Genomic DNA, 18,670 nt, shown 5'->3' with positions numbered 1-18,670 from the left:
CCCTACTGGGATCTCCCTGTCAGTTTATAGGGACTCTTTTATCTCTGTACTCTAACCCAGAGAAGGAAGTACAAGAATATTTTCCTGTGTTTTAGTGTGTGCATCTTTTCTTTGAAATTTTGGATTTGTTATTAGTGAAGTAGGTGTAGATTAATTAGGGAACGTTACACTGAATTGAGACTAAAACTGAGGGAAACACATTTAACTTCAGATTGTTGGTGGCATAGATGCTGTAGTGTACCTACACTGCTCATGTGATGTTTGGATAGACTACAATCCAATTATGGCCAACGCTGTTTAAAGGGTGTTTCTATAAGGCTATAATTCAGGGCTTTGCATTGGTAGCCAACATCCCCAAAGATTTCTGAATTAAAAGGAAAACAGTCCAATTTAATTTATCAATGAGAACGAACTGAGAAATTACAGTCCATAGTAAATTAAATTATCTCTTTTCTGATTAGTGTACAATTTGATGTCCCATAAGAAATCAGTCATCATCTGCACTTAAAGCTAGAAAACAAAAACAAAAAGGAGAAAAATGGGGGGGGGGCACAATAGTGATGACATATACTCTGTCATGCATTTTTTATTATCCAAATGCAATCAGTGTTTTCACATACTGCTTACATTTACTTTTAATTGTGTTACTGAAGGAAGTATAGAGTACCCTCAGTCTGTGTTGCTGCTAGTGGAAATAAATACAGCAGCGCACACAGCAAGAGGAAGACTTCAGCCAGTGAAGAGTTTTGACATTAATTTTAGTATATATATTTGCATATGAACATACAGAGGTGTTTAATATGGAGTCAATCTGTTGCTCTGTCTACCCCAGTTTTGTATACTCTGACTGGCAGAAGTCTCCAAAACCCTGGACAGAGGTCTTTTTAAGTATCACTATTCTGTAATTCTGGGAATTGAAGCTGGGACACTATGCATATAGGTGGTCTGCTCTACTGCTGACCTGTGACCTCTTCCAAACTTATTTTCTAAGGGTGCACACCTCAGATTATTGATTGATTGATTGCATTTAGACACTGCATTTCTGTTTTCAGGCACTTTGCCAACAGGAGCTGTAAGTCTGCAACCACAGAGACACAAACCCCTTCTGCCCTTTGAGATTGTAGTGAAGCAGTGTGTGGGCAGTAGCTGTTTGTTCTACTTCATGTTCGTGGATAGAGATCCTGCAAGGCAAAAGTCTTATGAGAGTTTGGTCAACAGTGGCTGTGGTTGGAGTGGAGTGCCTGGCCTTTGTCTCTATGTGTCTTCTTTACGTGTGGCAGGCTGAGGGCGGGCACTGCCTCCTTCTTTTCTGGGTGAAGAGTGTTAGACAAATACAGTTCAGGCAAGGCACAGTATCTCCATATTTCAAGGGGGTCAGGGGGAGACATGGGAGAAAATTAAAGCCGTTGTGTATTATAGTTTGTATTCCTCCTTCCCTCGCTTATCTGCATGAGGTGCTCTGTCCTGGTACCCTACTTTGCTGGGGTTGAGTGTGATTGGCTTTCTACCTGAAGTTCCAAGGTGAGGTTCTAGGCAGAAAAAAATGTTAACAATGTGCTTTTCATGGACTGGTTGGATGCAGAGATAAGTGCTGGGAGGCACCAGCTGGGGATCCCCCAGGGGAAGAAGGTCAGCCAGGAGACTGGTGGTGGAGCAAGGATAAGTGGTCTAAGAGGGGAGGAGGAGGTGTCAGAAGCTGAAGTGGGAATAGGGTTTAGAGAGCAGGAAGAGTCTGTGGCAGAGAGCAGTCCAGACTCCAGAGGTAGAAGTGAAGGCTGGAGACAGGTACAGAAGAAGTCAGGGAATCTCCCACTCCTGCTGTGACCAGCTCCCTTCCCCACTAGTATCCCAGAACATGCAGAGAAATTGAGGGTGGAGCAAAAAGAAAAGGATCCTTAGGCTGCTGAGGAAGGAACTGGGGCGAGGAGCTTTAGAGAGCAGTGGGAAGGCAGGGACCTTCAGTCCTCGCAACTGCTCTATTGGGGCAAGAGCTACTGGGAAGGGTTGCTGTGACCACTAGGAGTGAGCTGTTTTGTTTATTTGGAAAAAGGGTTAACTTCACTGACATTGGGTGATTTATTGTTTCGCTGCTGACCTACGCCTGACTCCTGCTCCTGTCAGCACTCGTTCCCATGTGTGTTCTGAAGCTAGTCTGTTTTGTGAAAAGTATTTTTCCACAGTTCCACATTACCAAAGTGATGACCTGAGATACATCCCTCATGCCTATCATCTGAATTGTGGCCTCACATATTAGTTGTGGTGTGGTGTGATTGGACACTGAGTTATACCATATATTGACTTCTGTTGTGGCATTGTAGGCAGGGTGGTTCTTGACATGGAGGTGGCTGTTTTTACTGTTTCAGTGACTTCAATGGAAGGAAAATTATTTGCACCACATCTGGGGTTAATGTAATGTGTTTGTTGTTGATGAGGATGTGGCCTCAGACTGAAGTGTTAGGTGTAATATAAGTGTGCTACTCCCTTGTTGAGCTGATAACTCTGTTCCATGTTAGCCACTCAACCAAGTACATCTTTGCCAGATTTAACAAAGTAGTTGATATTATCCAGCTTGTGTTTAAGCCCTGTTTACTAATAGGTCGAGGCAGATACCTATGGTTGCTGTTTGGCGGCAAAACACTTTATTTGGATCAGGCTGACTGCTACCAAAACAGTTAACCAGGTTGCAGCTGTTTTTGGAAAGGACTTGATGAAGTGGACACCTCTCCTGTGATGAGCTAGTTTCAAGCTGCCAAACGGCCTTTCGAGTACGCTGTTGATGAGCCGTCAGGCTGTAATAACTTTTGGTCACTACAGAGCAAGTTGGATTTGCAGAAGCAACATACAGGTGAAAGGTTCTGTATTCCATTATCAGCCTCCTAAGCTGGCTTCTATCACTCACAAAAGCTATCTGTTTGAACACTTGTCATATTTGGTATCTTGGACTAGAACTGTGGAGTCTATTTGCATATTTCCCCCCTAATAAAGCAGGCTAGTTGTACATAGCATTAGGAAGCAACTTAATCAACATATTCTTTTTCTCCTTAAAAAGAAATGTTTCCTCTTAAGACTATGGCGAGATCTGATTTCTCTAAATCAAGGCTGCATTTGTTCAGCTGTATTCATCTTTGTCCTTCATTTGACAATCCACCCCCCGCTCTATAAATACAGAGTTGTAAACAAGAGCTAATCCTTAGCAACAACCCAGAAAGTTAATGTTTCTCTCCAGCTCTTGTTATAATAAATTCAGACACTTTGAATTTGATGTGATTTACACACCATATTTATAAGGCTAGTAGGTACTAATGCCTTATTAGCTAGCTGAAAAAAGAGCACTCTTTTGTATTCACTTTATAATATAATTGCACCACATTTTCCTTTGCAAGGTGTTTAAAGATGCTTTAAAAAAATGGAAGTGTTTTTCCCTTCCTCACTTTTGCTTTTACGTTTTGGTGGAATTCTCTTATATATGTTTTCCCTCACATAATAGTCAACATTGTCAAAACACTTTGCCATGTGCATCTTCATAATAGCAAGCTTTATGGGTTAAGATTATCATCATGTTAGTTTAAATCTTTCTGTAAATTTCACAGCTGAAAATGCTGGAGAAGTGATTCCGAACCAGGAAATATCCTTAGTTTTCTGCAGTTGAACTGAGAAGGTATAAAGATTATACAGTACCCTGAATAAAGAATGTACCTCTGTATGGTATTTGTTTAAAACCTATAGTCACTGTTTGTACTAGGGATCCTCTTTAATGTACTTATTTGTTATTTTATATTTGCTCAGGGAATGTTTTCATAGTCTTAATCTACATAAGCCATGCATGTTTGAATTCTGCAATTCCCAAAGCACTGTGATTTTAAAGTAGTAAAGATGTAGCAAACCACACATACAAAAGAAAGTTTACAGATAGCTTTTCTAGCACTGAAATATTTTATTCATCTTTCTAATGCCTTAACATTGTGGTCAGCATTGCCATAAAGCTATGGTTATAAGAAACGATACAATCTGTGAAGCATTTCCCATTAGGTAGACACCATGTCTTTAAATTATGGCAATTTCTTAAGATTTTAAAGCAAAATGAGCTCTTAGGAGTGTGATTAATGGCAGGGAATGAGGATAACACTGGGTCATCAGTGGCACTCCATTACAAAAAAGGTTGAACTAATAAAAGCATCCATCTATTTGACCAATAAAGCATTTGAATGATATGCTTGTAGTTTTTATCATATAGTACTTACTTTGCACTGAATAAACTGTGATTTTACGTACTGGAAAAGGACCACAGAAGAAGCAGTTCCGTTTCGATGTGAAGATGTCTTAATGCTGAAATAACAGGCTGCACGTGCAATATTTTGCACATGATCCATTTTACAACACATATTTAAGTGAACAGATCCCAAGAAAGTCCAGCCCAGTCACATTTGACTTCAGAAGAGGAAAGTTATAAAATAAAATAAAATAAAATAAGGGAACTGGTAAAAAGGAAGTTGAAAGCCAAATCAGGAGGGTCAGATCTATCTAACATGCTTGGCAGCTATTCAAAGCCACAATAATGGAGGTTTAGGTAGAATGGATCAGGAAAGGTCCTATCAAAACCAATAGGATGCCAACATGGTTAATGAGTAAAGTCAATGAACATATTAGAAGCAAAAAGGCTTCCTTCAGAAAATAGAAGTCTTGTCCAAAGAAGGAAAACGAATATAAACTCAAACTTTTGGAAGAATAAATTCATGCATGCAATAAAGGATTCAACAACAACTACAAATTATTAAAAAAACATACACAGCTTAAAACCAACAATAAAAATTATCTGACTACATTTGAAGCAGGAAACTGGCCAGGGTCACAGTTGGACCTTTGGGCACAAGGAAGTCAAAGATATGCTAAAGCAGGGAAAGGAGATTGCAGAGAAGCTGGATGACACTGTCTTCACTGCGGAAGACACTGTGGAAGGAAGTATGTAACTGTTCCCTAAGATCTACAAGGATAGGTCCTATCTAACTTACCTTTAGAGTCCTTTGAGTGTCAGTGAGCATATGGATGGGAGCGATCCAGCTGACAATGGGAACTCAGACTTTCAAAAAGCATTTTATAAAGTCACTCAACAAAGGCTACCTAAGCTTACCAAGCATGGTATAAGAGGACAGACACTCTCCTTGCTATTAATTCTCCCATTAACCCAAGGTTCCCATCTCAGTCCATGAGGGTAGTCAGGGGCTCACATAGGCTAGCCCTGTGCTATGCTGCCAGTGTGGGTGGCAACCATACATACTGTCCACACATCTGGAGCAGATCAGAAAGGGCTATATACACGTGCACAGATGTGTGTGAGAGTTCTGTGTGAGGTGGGATTGAGCCACATCACATATCTAGAAAGAGCTCCTTGTGGTCTTAGCTAGAGCTAACTTCCTCACAATCAGATACTCAGGGGGTTGTCAAAACAGAGCCTTTAAGGAGTGTGTGAGTCCAAGGTTTAGTGTGACAAGCAAACCAGTCCACCCCCCCCCCAAGTTATTCAATCCAGATGTCATGCTACTCCTTTTTATGTCAACTTGTGATTGTTTTGTCATGGTCAGGCGTGTGATGGGTCTCCTTCATATAGCCTACTCAACAGCAAGCATTCTGGAGGGTGGGCTTTTGTGAATAAATCAGCCTCAGTCAGGGTTTAATTTTGTCAAATTTACCTGGGCTAATGCTTAAAAACTTTCATTGCCCTGCTTTCCCTTCTCTGCTGAATAACCACAATGGTCTCCTACACTTTGGCTTAAGCCCAAGCATACCCTGATCTGAAGATGTAGCTTCAGGCAGGTAGTTGTTATGGAAACTGATCGCCAGTGTCATTCTAAAGAAGCACTGTCCAGGTTATGATCAGAGCAGTGCTTCATAGTATTCTCCACATACTTGGTGCTACTTGCTAGCCCTTGTTTTAGCTCTTTCAGATGGTCTGTTTATTCAGCATTCATCCTGATTTACTTGCACAAAGCTTATGGTGGGTAGATGTCCACTATTGAACACTCATTCTGATTTGTTCACGGGGTGGTTATATGGCAGTAAGCATTAATTCTGCATTCATTGTGATTTGCTCACAGAGTGTTTAGATGTATTCGTGTTAAGTCATTTGTTCATCCCACAGTTTTCAATGCATTTCCCCATCGCTTTCCAAACTGCAAAAAGTTCGCTTTTCTTTTTTAGGGGATTTATTGCAACAGAGTACTTTAATCCACATTACACATAAAGTTCCAGTATGCACTTGAGTTCCTCCCACAAATGCTGACAAATATGGAGGCACCTCAGGTCACAAAAGGGATTTTTCTCTTGGCATGGCTGAGAGATTCCAGAAGCCTGATTTGGAGTTCTGGCAGTGCATGATTTTGGACATCTATATTTAAATTGCATTTATATTCTACTTTTCCTCCATGGAGCTAAGTTGGCTTAGCCCTTTTTATTATCACAGTAACAAGTAGGAACATCAGAAACTGCCTCATGCCTTGTGAGGCTTTAAGCTTGTATTGTTCACACTGCCTGGCAGTGGCTCTCTAGTGTATCAAATGGGTCCTCCCTATTCATATAATTGTAGAGTTGGTAGGGACCCGAGGGTCATCTAGTCCAACCCTCTATCTTGAAAAACCGAGGATTGAGCCTGGAACCTTCTGCATGCAAACCTTGTGCTCTACCACTAAACTATGGTTGCTCCTCAGAGGTAGGTTATTCCTGAGTGGTGGCGTCTCACCCAAAGTCACCAGTCAGCTTCATTGCTGAGGGCAAATTTAAACCTGGGTTTCCCCATTTTTAGTCTAATGCTCCAGCTGGGTTTCTCCAGCAATCTGAGGACACTGGTGAGAGTATATACAGAATAAAGACATGACAGAAATATTGAGTACATATATATTGGCCAAATTCAGACCAATACAGAAGGTGGCAGTTTGAAATATGGACACATTGATCATATAAGAGAGTTGAGTCTGTGGTCAGACATTTCTAGAATTGCCCAAACATTGACTTAGGCTCCAACAGAGTCTAGAAATTACGTGTTTCCAAGCAGTACATCAACACTTGATCAAAGAAGAGCATGGGAGTTTTTAGACTGGCTAATGGCATCAATATCTGTCAATTATTGTAGGGTTGGATGGTAGCCTATTTATAAGCTCTTGGTCAATGGACTTAGGAATCGCAAAAAGGAATTAGAAATTCCCAACAACTTTGCATTTTTCTACAGCTGCACCTTTACGTTGGGTCTCTGCCTTTGATATGCATACCATTGGTTATTCTGAATTTAATACTGCATTAAAAAGCTATATGCTGCTCTTGATTCTTGCGTATAACAGATTAGGCTTTTTAGTAGAATCCAAAACATTCTAATTAACAGGCATTGGTAACTGATCTAAACAACTTCATGGGCAAAATGGATTTAATATGGCGCTTCCCTCCCTCTCCCTCTCCCTCCTCCTCCCCTCCCTTCTCCTGTAAATGATGCCTTTTCCTGTAAATACAACTTTAACAATTAACCACCTGCACTTCTGTTTCTGCCCCCTCCTTCTGTTAACAGCGCTGTTGTTTCACATGCCGTCTGTGAGGGAGGGGGGAATGGCATCTGATTTGATCTCTCTGGTTAGTGCAGTGACTACAGAGCACAATTTGGATAATTGCAACTTCTTGTTTAGAAGCAACCTGGCACTGTATAAACAAGTCGCCCTGGTCCCCAACTGGTTTGATTTTCATGGTGGTCAGCAGCTGATGCATGTAACACACAACCTTCCTGCTCCTCCAAATGTCAGGAGGATCACAGTTTGTTTGTCTTGACCTCTCCCCAGCTGTTTACTCTGCAATGCATTTGCCTCAACCTTGATTCCCTGAGAGTGGCCCCTTTCTCCTCCCTCCTCTGTTTACAGTTGTCCTGCCCTGAGTGTCACCTATGAAATCTGTTGATTATTCCACCTGGTTAATGTTAAATTGCTCTTGCAAGATGATGTGTTTGTTCATAAACACAAACGGCCAGGGCCCTTGTTTACTGTACCCATGGCAGCAATCAGTTATTAAACAAATATTGCTTTGTTTGCGGGTGTGAGCAGCAGTTTAGCCTGCAAGGTCTGCTGGGGGTGGGGAGTTGGGGGGGGAGCTTTAAAAGCTAGGATTTTGATAAAGAAGAAAAGGGGAACTTGTCCCTGGAATGTGGCTGAAACTGACTTGGGTTTGTTTTTCTTATCGTTAACTTTAGATGAAGGGGCTACAAAGATTAGCAAGTTGTTTGGTTTTTTTCCAAGAGATTTCCTTAGTGTAATGATATCTATCCAGTTGTTTGCTTTTTTCAGAAGGGAGAGAGCACTCCTGCAAGACGGCTAGCACAGTAATAGAACATCTGATGACTAGAAAATTCTGTGTGGATCAAACAAGGACTTTAAATGTCTAGGACAAAAGGATAGGGCTATGAACAAGGTAATCACAAAAACAGAACCTTCTTCTGAATGATATATAGTGATTTTCTGTTTGTGGATTTTGTGTGTGTGTGTGTGTGCATGTTTCTTTTAACAGTATGTTGGTGCTTATGTCCTCCATGAAGTTAGGAAAGGAATTTTTTAAAACTTGTTTTAGAGCAGAGCTGATGTAAACTCTTGTAAGGATGGCAGACAATGTATAAACAAACCAATTAATATGCTAACGTATGACTTCTTGGTGTGTTTTCATCATTTTGTGTGCTTGCCTGCCGTGTATTAGTATGCAATAGTCTTATGTTTGAAAGTGTATTTACATCTTCAGATGTTTTGCATTGTTATATTTCTTCTTACGTGCTAGGAGCTCTAATGAAATAAAGTGGTACTAGTAGTTGCTGTTTTGTAAAGAACTTGTTGTCCCCCCTCCCATTTCTCCTCTCCTCCATTGTTGTTTAAGGGTATCTTATACCAAGTAGCAGAACATTGTATGCTTCATTGATTTCAGTGGGTCAGCGGCAGGACTTTACACAGTCCTACTTAAAAATGAACAGTGGTTGTGGAGTCACAGGGCAGAAAGCACTGTACATAATTTGAATATCAGATACAACCTGTTAGCAATAAACGCTGAATCCTAAGGAAATAGAAGAGTGAGCACATTTAGAGAAAAGTTGATGTTAGCTTTTTATGTTTAATGCAGAGGCTGTAACTTTATAGGGGAGAACTGCCATTAAAATTATAAGAAAACAAAATGTAAGTGCATAAGGAGTTTTTAAAGGATCAGATTAAATGATTGACCTGTTAGTCATCCAGGCAAGCCGACAAGAAAACGTTTGCAAAATCCTGATAGATGGTACTCACTAAGTCGCCATAATGATCTGAAACATATTGTTCGTTTTGATTGCTAGAGCATTCATGGGGCTTGAGGTGAATCCGCATTTGAAGTGTTGTGGCCTAACCAGGCAGTCATTAATTGACTAGCATTGCTATGATGAATCAGTCCTTCTCTCTGGGGCAGACAATGGGGGAAAATTGAATAAGAAACTAAATTTTATGGTGCCCTAGCTTAACAAAGCATTGCTTAACCACAGAGATGATGATGATGATGATGATGATGATGATGATGATTATCCTGCAGACCCTACTTAAGACTGCAATCCAATGCATACTTTCTTTGGAGTAAGCTCTACTGAACACAGTATGACTTATTTCTGAATAAATATCTGTAGCATACGGTTACTGATGTTTTAAAATCATTATCTTGTCAATAGCATGATGAATGTTTGGTTAATAAGGAAAGAAAAAAAGATTTTCAGGAAAACCTTGCTAAAAACATAAAAACCAACCAAAGGTTTTTTAAATGCATTAGCAGTAGGAGACCAGCTATGGAGGTGGTTGGACCTTGTCAAAAAGTGTGCTAAAGGAGGAAAAGGAGATTGCAGAGAAGCAAAATTAATTATTTGCATCTTCTTCCAAGCAGAAGATGTGAGACAGGATAGGAGTCTGAAGGATTGAGGAAGATAATGGTTACAAGAGACAACGTTCTATTCCATGAGTTGTCAAACTGTGGCCACGGACTACCAGTGGTCTCCAAACTTCATTCAGTGGGTCCATAATGTGCCTCTAAAAATAAAATTAAATATCATCTAGCACAGTACAATCAGTACAAAAATTATTACATGGTTCACCAAGACACTCGGCATTTTTCTAGGGTCAGAGGAAAGGAGGGGAGTTTGGGAACTACTATTCAAGGCCTTATTGACAAATTAAAATTTGACAAATTTCTGGGTCTGGATGGCTTCCATCTGAAAGGTCTTAATGAACTAAAATGTGCAGTTGCTGATTGCTTGTTCCATATCAGCTTCCACAGGTGAGGAGTGGAAAGTGGCTAACATAACACTATTCTTTTTTGTAGAGGAGACCCATAAATTACAGGCTAGTTAGGAAAGTCAGAAATACCAAGTATTGTATATAAAAGCCCAGATCTTGTGGAAGTGGGACCAGCATGGGTTCTCCAAGGGTCAGTACTGTCTTACTAATTTTTCAGAGACCTTTGAGAGTGTCAACAAGCATTGAGATAAGAGGTGAATATCTGATATACTAAGACTTTGAAAATGTGTTTGAGTAAGCTTAGCAGTCATGGAATAAGAGGGCAGGTCCTGGTTAAAGAATAGGAAGTAGAGAGTAGGAATAAATTGGCAGTTCTCACGATGGAGGAGTAAGATTTACCATGGATCAGTACTGGAACATGTGCTCTTCGTCTTGCTTCTAAATGACCATGATTTAAGGCTGATATATGTCCTCCAAACCATCCTAAATATCTTTGCAGAAGCTTACGAAAAGTTTGGCCTATCACTCAACATCCAAAAAACCAAAGTGCTGCACCAACAAGTACAAAATAACCCCCCTGCAGCACCACAAATCCAACTCAATGGTGTAACGTTGGAAAATGTCGATCACTTCTCCTACCTAGGCAGTTATCTTTCCACAAGGGCCAACACTGATGCCGAAATTCAGCATCGCCTGAGCTCTGCGAGTGCGGCTTTCTCCCGATTGAAGTGCAGAGTGTTTGAGGACCGGGACATTCACAGGGAAACCAAAATGCTTGTTTACAAAGTTATTGTACTACCAACTTTACTATATGCTTGTGAAACAAGGGGCACTTATAAATGCCATCTCCAACTCCTCAAAAGATTCCATCGGTGTTGCCGAAAAATTGGAAGAAGCAAAGATCACCAGTGTTGAAGCAATGATTCTTCAACATCAACTTCGTTGGAATGGTCATGTTGTGTGGATGCCTGATGATCGTCTTCCAAAGCAACTACTCTATTCCGAACTTAAAAGTGGAAAGTGTAATTCTGGTGATCAACAAAAACGGTTTAAAGACTGTCTCATGGCAAATCTAAAAATATGTAGCATAAACACTGACAACTGGGAAACACTGGCCTGCAAGCACTCCAGTTGGAGAACAGCCTTTACCAAAGGTGTCATGGGCTTTGAAGACACTTGAACTCAGGTAGCAAGGGAGAAATGTGCTAGGAGGAAGGCACACTTGGCAAATCCACACCGTGATCAACTTCCGCCAGGAAACCGATGTCCCCACTGTGGAAGGATGTGCAGATACAGAATTGACCTCCACAGTCACTTACAGACTCATTGTTAAAACCGTGTTTATGGAAGACAATCTTACTCTGCTACGAGTGATCGCCAAAGAAGAAGAAGAAGAAGCCAAGTTTGCTGGTGATACCAAATTCTCCAAGGTGATTAAAAGAAAAAGTGATTGCAAAAAGCTCCAAAATGAATTCTCCAACTGGGTGAATAGGCATTAAAATGGCAAATTCAATTGAATGTAAGCAAGTGTAAAGTGGTGCACATTTGGGCAAAAATTCCTAATTTCACATATATACCAATAGGTCTCAAGTGGCAGGAACAAACATATGTGCTTATCAAATATGTTTTTACATTTGCTGTTGGGAACTAAACTTTATAGAAAAAGGGACTGGGAGCGTTAGAGTCTTGCTGTGATATTGCTGTGGACCGATCATAGAATCATGGTTGCTACGAAAAACGACTTATGTGTTGTTGTGATCTCAGGAAAAGAACTAAGCACTGGATTCAACTTCTGTAGTGGACTGTTGGATTGTATGCTAAATATCCACACAGATGCCACAAAAAGCTGAATGCTGATGTTACCCTTGCCCTCAGCTCTGTGGAGTCCTATCTGCATGGATGCAATACATGGAAGCCTTGACAGTACTATGGTTAACACTGACATGGCCCTATATCAACAGTCACAAAACTACTGCCTGTTTAGGGAATGCTATACATTTCCCCACTATCACCTATACCACCTTTATTTCTGTCTCGCAGACAGTCCTTGAGAGCAGAACCTGTGCTGTGCTTGATGCATACCCTTCCCTTACAAACTGTTTTTTTCTTCAGAGTTCTTCTTTATTTCTTCCCGTCTGCCCTTTATATGCAGCATGGCAGGCAAGCTAAACTAAAAGTTCATGTGTGCAACTGCTTTTCATCATAACCTTGGTGATTTAAATGTCGGCCCCTTTCCTCCCCTTTCTTTCCTTTCCAAATATAGATGGCAAGTTCCTTTGAATAGGGACTGTGAACCATTACAGTGGTCCCTCAGTTCTCGAACGTAATCCGTTCCAGAAGACCATTCTATTTCTGAAACATTCGAAAACCGAGGCGCAAAGGTTGGTCTGCAAAATCAGTTGAGAAAATTGAAAAGCATGCAGCGGAAGCTGTTCGGCTTCCAAGGCGCGTTCAAAAACGGAAGCATTTACTTGCGGGTTTTTGACATTCAGGTTCCAAAACATTCGTCAATGGAGATATTCGAGAACTGAGGTATCACTGTATTTGTTTTTGGTGAGTGTTTTAAATCCTAATTCATACGTTTGTATTGGATGGCCCTGATGAAGAAGTATGTTTGTTCTCGTCTCCATCTCCCCACCCCAATGATAACAGTTTGTGTGAACACACATATCCAATCATGAAGGGGGGCAGTTCCTGCAAATCTTTCTTTCCCTTTCTCTGAAGGGCTGACGTCTTGGTATCCAGATATCTCAACACCAGTTTCTAGATAGCCCCAAATAATGCCTCTGATAGCCAATAGCTTTGTTTTAGAATGTCCCTTTCCTGCTCTTCCTTGTCCATTAGGGAGACTTTCACTTGCAAATGTGGCAGAACTGGGCAGGTCTGTGATTCTGATGCCATGTTTGTTGGAGCGGCACTTGTAGGATTGGACTTCCCATTATTAAATAGCTTGCTGAAGACTACACAAAATATTTACATCACTGTAGAACTCAGGGTACTGACTCCTGAATTTCTTCTCAAGGACGCTATTTGCCTTATGTTTCAAGTTCATCAGAGAATTAGCCATTAACTCTCTTATATTTTATTGGGTTTGAGTATCAATCCCTCAGCAGCTTTAGAGATCCCAGAGCCGTACTGTTGACACCCATTGCCATTTGGGTCATAAAGAGATGAGAAAAGGGATGGTGTGCTATTATATGTAATTAAGTGCCAGGCAAGCGTTGTTGGATAGAGGGCAGCCGCTGAAGCTACTAGTAAGGAGATTTGGGGGCAAGTGTTATTTCAAATGAAAGCTTCTTACAAGAATTATATGTTTTGGATCAATTGGGAGAAATTGCAGGGAACTGTGAGCGCAAGGAAATGTCTACTGCAATTGGTCAAGGTGATACACTTGACTCTCTTACAGGCTGAATTATATTAGATTTCCGTCTCGTCTCGGTTTCCTTCAAAGTTCTTGGTTTTAACCTTTTATTCTCCACCTCTCTACATCACTGAGCACTGCTTTCCCTACAGCCACGAGGGCACAGGAGGTGACTAGCCCCTTGCTAAGCAGATGCCAGTGCCAGTCCGTGGGTCAGCTACTAAAGGATGCTCTTAGTGCACTGTGATTTGTTTCAGTTCCCCTGGGAAGTGAACATCACCTCTTCAATATGTTCAACCTCCAGTGACCCAAAGCTTGGGATGAGTCCAATTCCAACCCTGGAACTCCCAAATGACAGCATGAGAAGCAGCTACCTTTGTGTCACAGGGCCAGGCTCGAAATGTGCTGTTGATAATTCCATCCGTTCTGGAGCCCCTTTCCCCCTAAGTACTAAATGAAATTTCAGATTTCGGATATGTCTAGACATAGACAGTGTGTGATAAAGTTGATAATACATTAATCATTTTTAACAACAGGTAATATGCATAATTTATGGTGTTACAGTGCTATCTTTTTTGATATTTATGATGGATAATGCTCAGTTTTTGCCCTCATATTACTGCTTTAAATTATACCACAAGAAAATTAATGAGAAAGTAGATTTATGGGTTTCATTTGTTTGTCAATTTGGAAATTAATTGGGTGTTAATTTTAGCCGTCCCTCATCAGACCAGGTCTTTAGTATGTGTGCATTACTTTGCATTCATTGAAGCCTACCTCCCATTTACTGTGGGTCACTAGCTTTGCATACATTAAAATAGCCCTCAGGCTCATTCTCTTGATTACTTTTTGAGCTGCCATGCATTAGAAAATTTACGCCTTTCTGTTATAATTATGAAAAGTCTGCACAGGAGGAGGGTCCTTGCGTAACAGCAAATATGCACTGTTCTTGGCTTTGTGAGGTCTCATGTAACAAAGTCCTATTATTATTATTATTATTATTATTATTATTATTATTATTATTATTATTATTATGTTTTATACTATAAAGTGGTATTGTCGGCCTTTGTTTTATGACCTCCAGCCATTGATGTCTCAAAGACTAATTTACATTCATTAAATTAGAGAGTTAAGCACAGAGACACTAAAAACAAAAATTAACAAGCAACCACCAGCAGAGGCTTTTCTTTGTATTATTTAACTTGAAAATTTTAGTTTTTCACATTTCTCAGTCATTCCCTACATATTTTTTTTTAACCACTCACCATGCTAAAACCAAAAACAGTAGTTTCAAAAATCGTCATAACCTGGTTGAGCACCATACTGGTTTATGTATTTGTAGCTGTGTACTGAACAAAACTTTCATTATATGCATATAATATAGCAGAGCAGTATTTTGACATTTTCCTGGCTAATGCATAGAAGATTGCTGAGCACTGGGCTGTTGGCATCTTGCTAGTTCTGTACAAGGATAAATGTGAAATGCGTTTTTCTTTCAGAAAAAGTGGGAAACAACAAGTCCCCTGGCATCTTAAAAACTAACAAATTTATAACGGCATTAGCAAGAGCTTATTTCATCAGATGCTTCTGATCTGATGAAGTGTGTGGCACTTATCCTTCTCTCTGCTTTGGGCTGTTGAACTTTTATTGTGCTTTTCTAATAGCTTTACAAACATTTCTTTATCATTATATCCAGTTCTTCTGCAGAGGACTTTAAGAAGGCTTCCATGTGTCTTTCCCCAATAAGTACAAACATAGTATTTACCTTGTGATATTATCTGTTTCCTTATACAAAAGCTCTTCCAACTGAGTCACTGTCATTTCAAAACTGGTTTTAAAATGCAAAAGATTTCATTTAATGGTACGATTCTATGAATAGAATGACACTTCAGAGGTCATCTTGCCCAGTCACTTATAGTAAATGTTCATAGAATCATAGAATTGCAGAGTTGGAAGGGACCCAGAGGGTCATCCATTTCAGCACCTGCAATGCAGGAATCTCAACTAAAGCATCCATGACAGATGACCATCCAACCTCTGCTTAATAAACTCCAAGGAAGGAGAGTGCACAACCTCCTGAGATACTCCATTTCACTGCTGAACAGCTCTGACTACCAGAAAGTTTCCTCCCTGAATGTTTAGTTGAAATCTCCTTTTTTGTAACTTGAAGCCATTGGTTCAGGTCCTACCCTCAAAGGGGGGGGGGCGGGACTTGCTTCATATTTCATGTGACAGCCCTTTAGATATTTGAAGATGGCTCTCTTTTATTTATTTGTTTATTTATTTATTTATTTATTTGATTTATATTCCACCATTCACCACAAGATCTCAGGGCGGTTCGCGGAATAAAATATGAGGTGAAAACACAAGTAAATAGTTAAAACAAAAACAACAAAACAATACCCCCTATCATATCTCCTCTCACTCTCTTCTTATCCAGGCCAAACATATCTAGCTCCTTCAGCCATTCCTCATAAGGCTTGGTTTCTGGACTGTGGTTTTCCACCTGTGGCTTGGCAAAGTTACTAGGCCCTGTTTGACGTCCCAGGAAATAATTGATTTAATGTCAATGGCATTAAAAAGCCTACAAAATGTTGCTCCAGAAACGGGACAAATATGACCCTGTCCACATTCACGTGCAACAGCTGTATCCTAGGAAGGGTAGAGACAAATTCTGGCACAGTGGATGCTTAACCAGTCTTCACTGAATTAACAGTTTAAATTGTGGGTTGCCAGCTCATCTGGTTGGTTGCTAGTCCATTTCCAGGCCCAATTCAAGGTGCTAATATTGGTGTTTAAAGCCTAAAAGATTCAGGCACTAAATAGCTGAAAGATTGCTCCCTTACATACAGACCTCCTTATGTCTGACACGTGAGATATGTATTTTTGCGGACCACCCTATTTTGTGGGATTGTATTCTTTGTAATTGTAAGGTTTTTTTTCATTGTTTCTAATATTGCATTTTAAATTGTTGTAACTTGTCTGGGCACCCTAAGGTGAAGGGTGGGTGAACAACAACAACAACACTGTTAAAGTTTAACACACAGCATACATCAGGCATAGGCAAGCTCTGGCCCTCCAGATGTTTGGGACTACAATTCCTATCATCCCTGACCATTAGTCTTGTTAGCTAGGGATGATGGGAATTGTAGTCCCAAACATCTGAGGGCCGGAGTTTGCCTATGCCTGGCATACATCATCATATATCACTGGCCACCACCTTGAGTGGCTGATGGAGGCAATATAGGATGGAGCACAACAACACAGAACAAGTAGCCAAGGCATTTCGCTTTTTCCTTATTCACTTGCTGACACCATCATTTTTTGTCACTGAAGGTGAAAGCCCGATATTAGTGCATTATCTTTCCTGGGAGGAAATGTGTAGGCAGTACAACCTGTTTGTTTCTGAAAGTTTCTTTTTTCCTTTTGAAGTTACCAGTGAGGAGGTTGGTGATTGTTACAAGGCTCCTCAGAGCCACTATAGAGACATGGTGGGCCTGCTAGCAATCCTTCATGAACTAGCTTTGGCCATGCACCTCTAGTTTCCTCTACAACTTATTCCAGCTAAACACAGAGAGGTATTCCTGACAAAAAAAAAAAAAAGCCAACATAGATGGCAGTTGTTGAAGCTGTGTACACCTCACACGTTTAACAAAATGTGCTACATATTTTTAAAACGGAAGCTAGACTGCTAATAATGTTCACCAACAAGTTTTATCTCAGTGGAGAAAATGGTTAGATGTTGTTTTGGCTTTACCGTGTGCTTACCAGAGGCTGAGGCTTTGTGACTAGGTCTTGCCGTTTAATCACTTGCTTTAAACCGTTTTTAGCAATGGCTGAAATAGAAATATATTACATTAATCTGTTTAGTTTAATTTACACATCCTTAAACGACTGGGCCAAGTTCTTTAAGGGCATTTATTCTGCTTCATATAAATAATTGATCACCTAAGTTAATTTACTTCTGCCTGACTTGGTCAACCTTAATTAACTGCCCTGAAATAAAGACTGATTTTATTTGTTAGCTTGAAATCTTTCACAAATGTAAGAAGTCAAGGGCTTTGTTTTGACAAAATTTTACACCAGTGCTGTTGCTCAGAGACACTGCTTGTATCTGTATGGACAGCCCAGCTTTTGCATGTTTGATAATAAGAATCTTTAGCAGACTTGGAGACAGAGCATTAATGCTCATGAAATTACACCGAGATTTCAAAAGCGATAACCATGTGAGAAATGAAAATTGGGTGATTCTCTGGGAAGTAGTCTTAATAGTGACTATATTTGTTTACTTTTCTTTGACAGCCAGTGTGCTCATGGCTGAAATGCACAAACAAAGGCAACTTAATCAAGAACAATATCAATCTATCCACTATCCTTGCTATCTTATATGCTATCCAGAATGTCTTTCTTTATCATCATTTTAAAGAATTTAAGTATTCCTCCTTTTCCCCATCAAAAGTTTTAATAGCTTTAAAACCAGAGGCTCAACCCTGCCCCTGTCCTCAATTTCTCTGAGCCACTGATGAGTTTATCATATTCATCCTGATCAGTAACATTGTATATGTGATTGATTGATTGATTGATTGATTTGATGTATTAAATTTTGATGTCACTTTTCATTGAAATGAATCACAAGGTGACTTGCAAAGAATAAATAACAATAACGTAATAGAACATCACAAACAAAGAATCATACAGAATAATTAGCAAATCATCAGAAAAACAATTAAAATCTATAAATCCATATTAACAAAACAACTAAAAATGATGAAAGGTGGAATAATGAGATTGAAGGAACTACAGAAATAACCGGGGAAAGGAGGTAGAATTGCTGTGTATGGACAAAGGTGCTTTAAGTGTAGGAAAAGAAGCCAAAGGAGTATAGTCCTCCAAGAGTCAGACTATCAGAGGAACCTTATAACTTTAAGGTGTGTGGCAATTTAAAAAAAACATATTCTACCAGGTGTGATCTCCCCAGCCCACCCTCAGAATGTTTTGCCTCTGTTTTAAGAGCTGGGGAAAGGCTACAGTTTAAGAGCTCCACAAATGA

At 40.0% G+C, this 18,670-nt stretch overlaps 1 protein-coding gene across 15 annotated transcripts in view; it reads left to right on the top strand.

Annotated features, from left to right (window-relative positions):
* FOXP1 (forkhead box P1) overlaps window positions 1-18,670 on the top strand; it is a 569,345-nt gene that overhangs the window by 300,176 nt on the left and 250,499 nt on the right. For 3 of the 15 annotated variants that reach the window (XM_081184128.1, XM_081184124.1, XM_081184130.1), the window contains one exon: window positions 8,313-8,436. The exons of the other annotated variants lie outside the window; for them this stretch is intronic. The gene's annotated coding sequence lies outside the window, so the exon portion shown is untranslated. The remainder of the gene's footprint in view (window positions 1-8,312; window positions 8,437-18,670) is intronic. 15 annotated transcript variants of the gene reach the window in all.

This window comes from Podarcis bocagei (genome assembly GCF_964188305.1).
Source record: "Podarcis bocagei genome assembly, chromosome: 2".
Lineage (NCBI taxonomy): Eukaryota > Metazoa > Chordata > Lepidosauria > Squamata > Lacertidae > Podarcis > Podarcis bocagei.
Note: the sequence above shows the minus strand (reverse complement) of the source record. Positions and strands in the feature narration are given on the sequence as shown.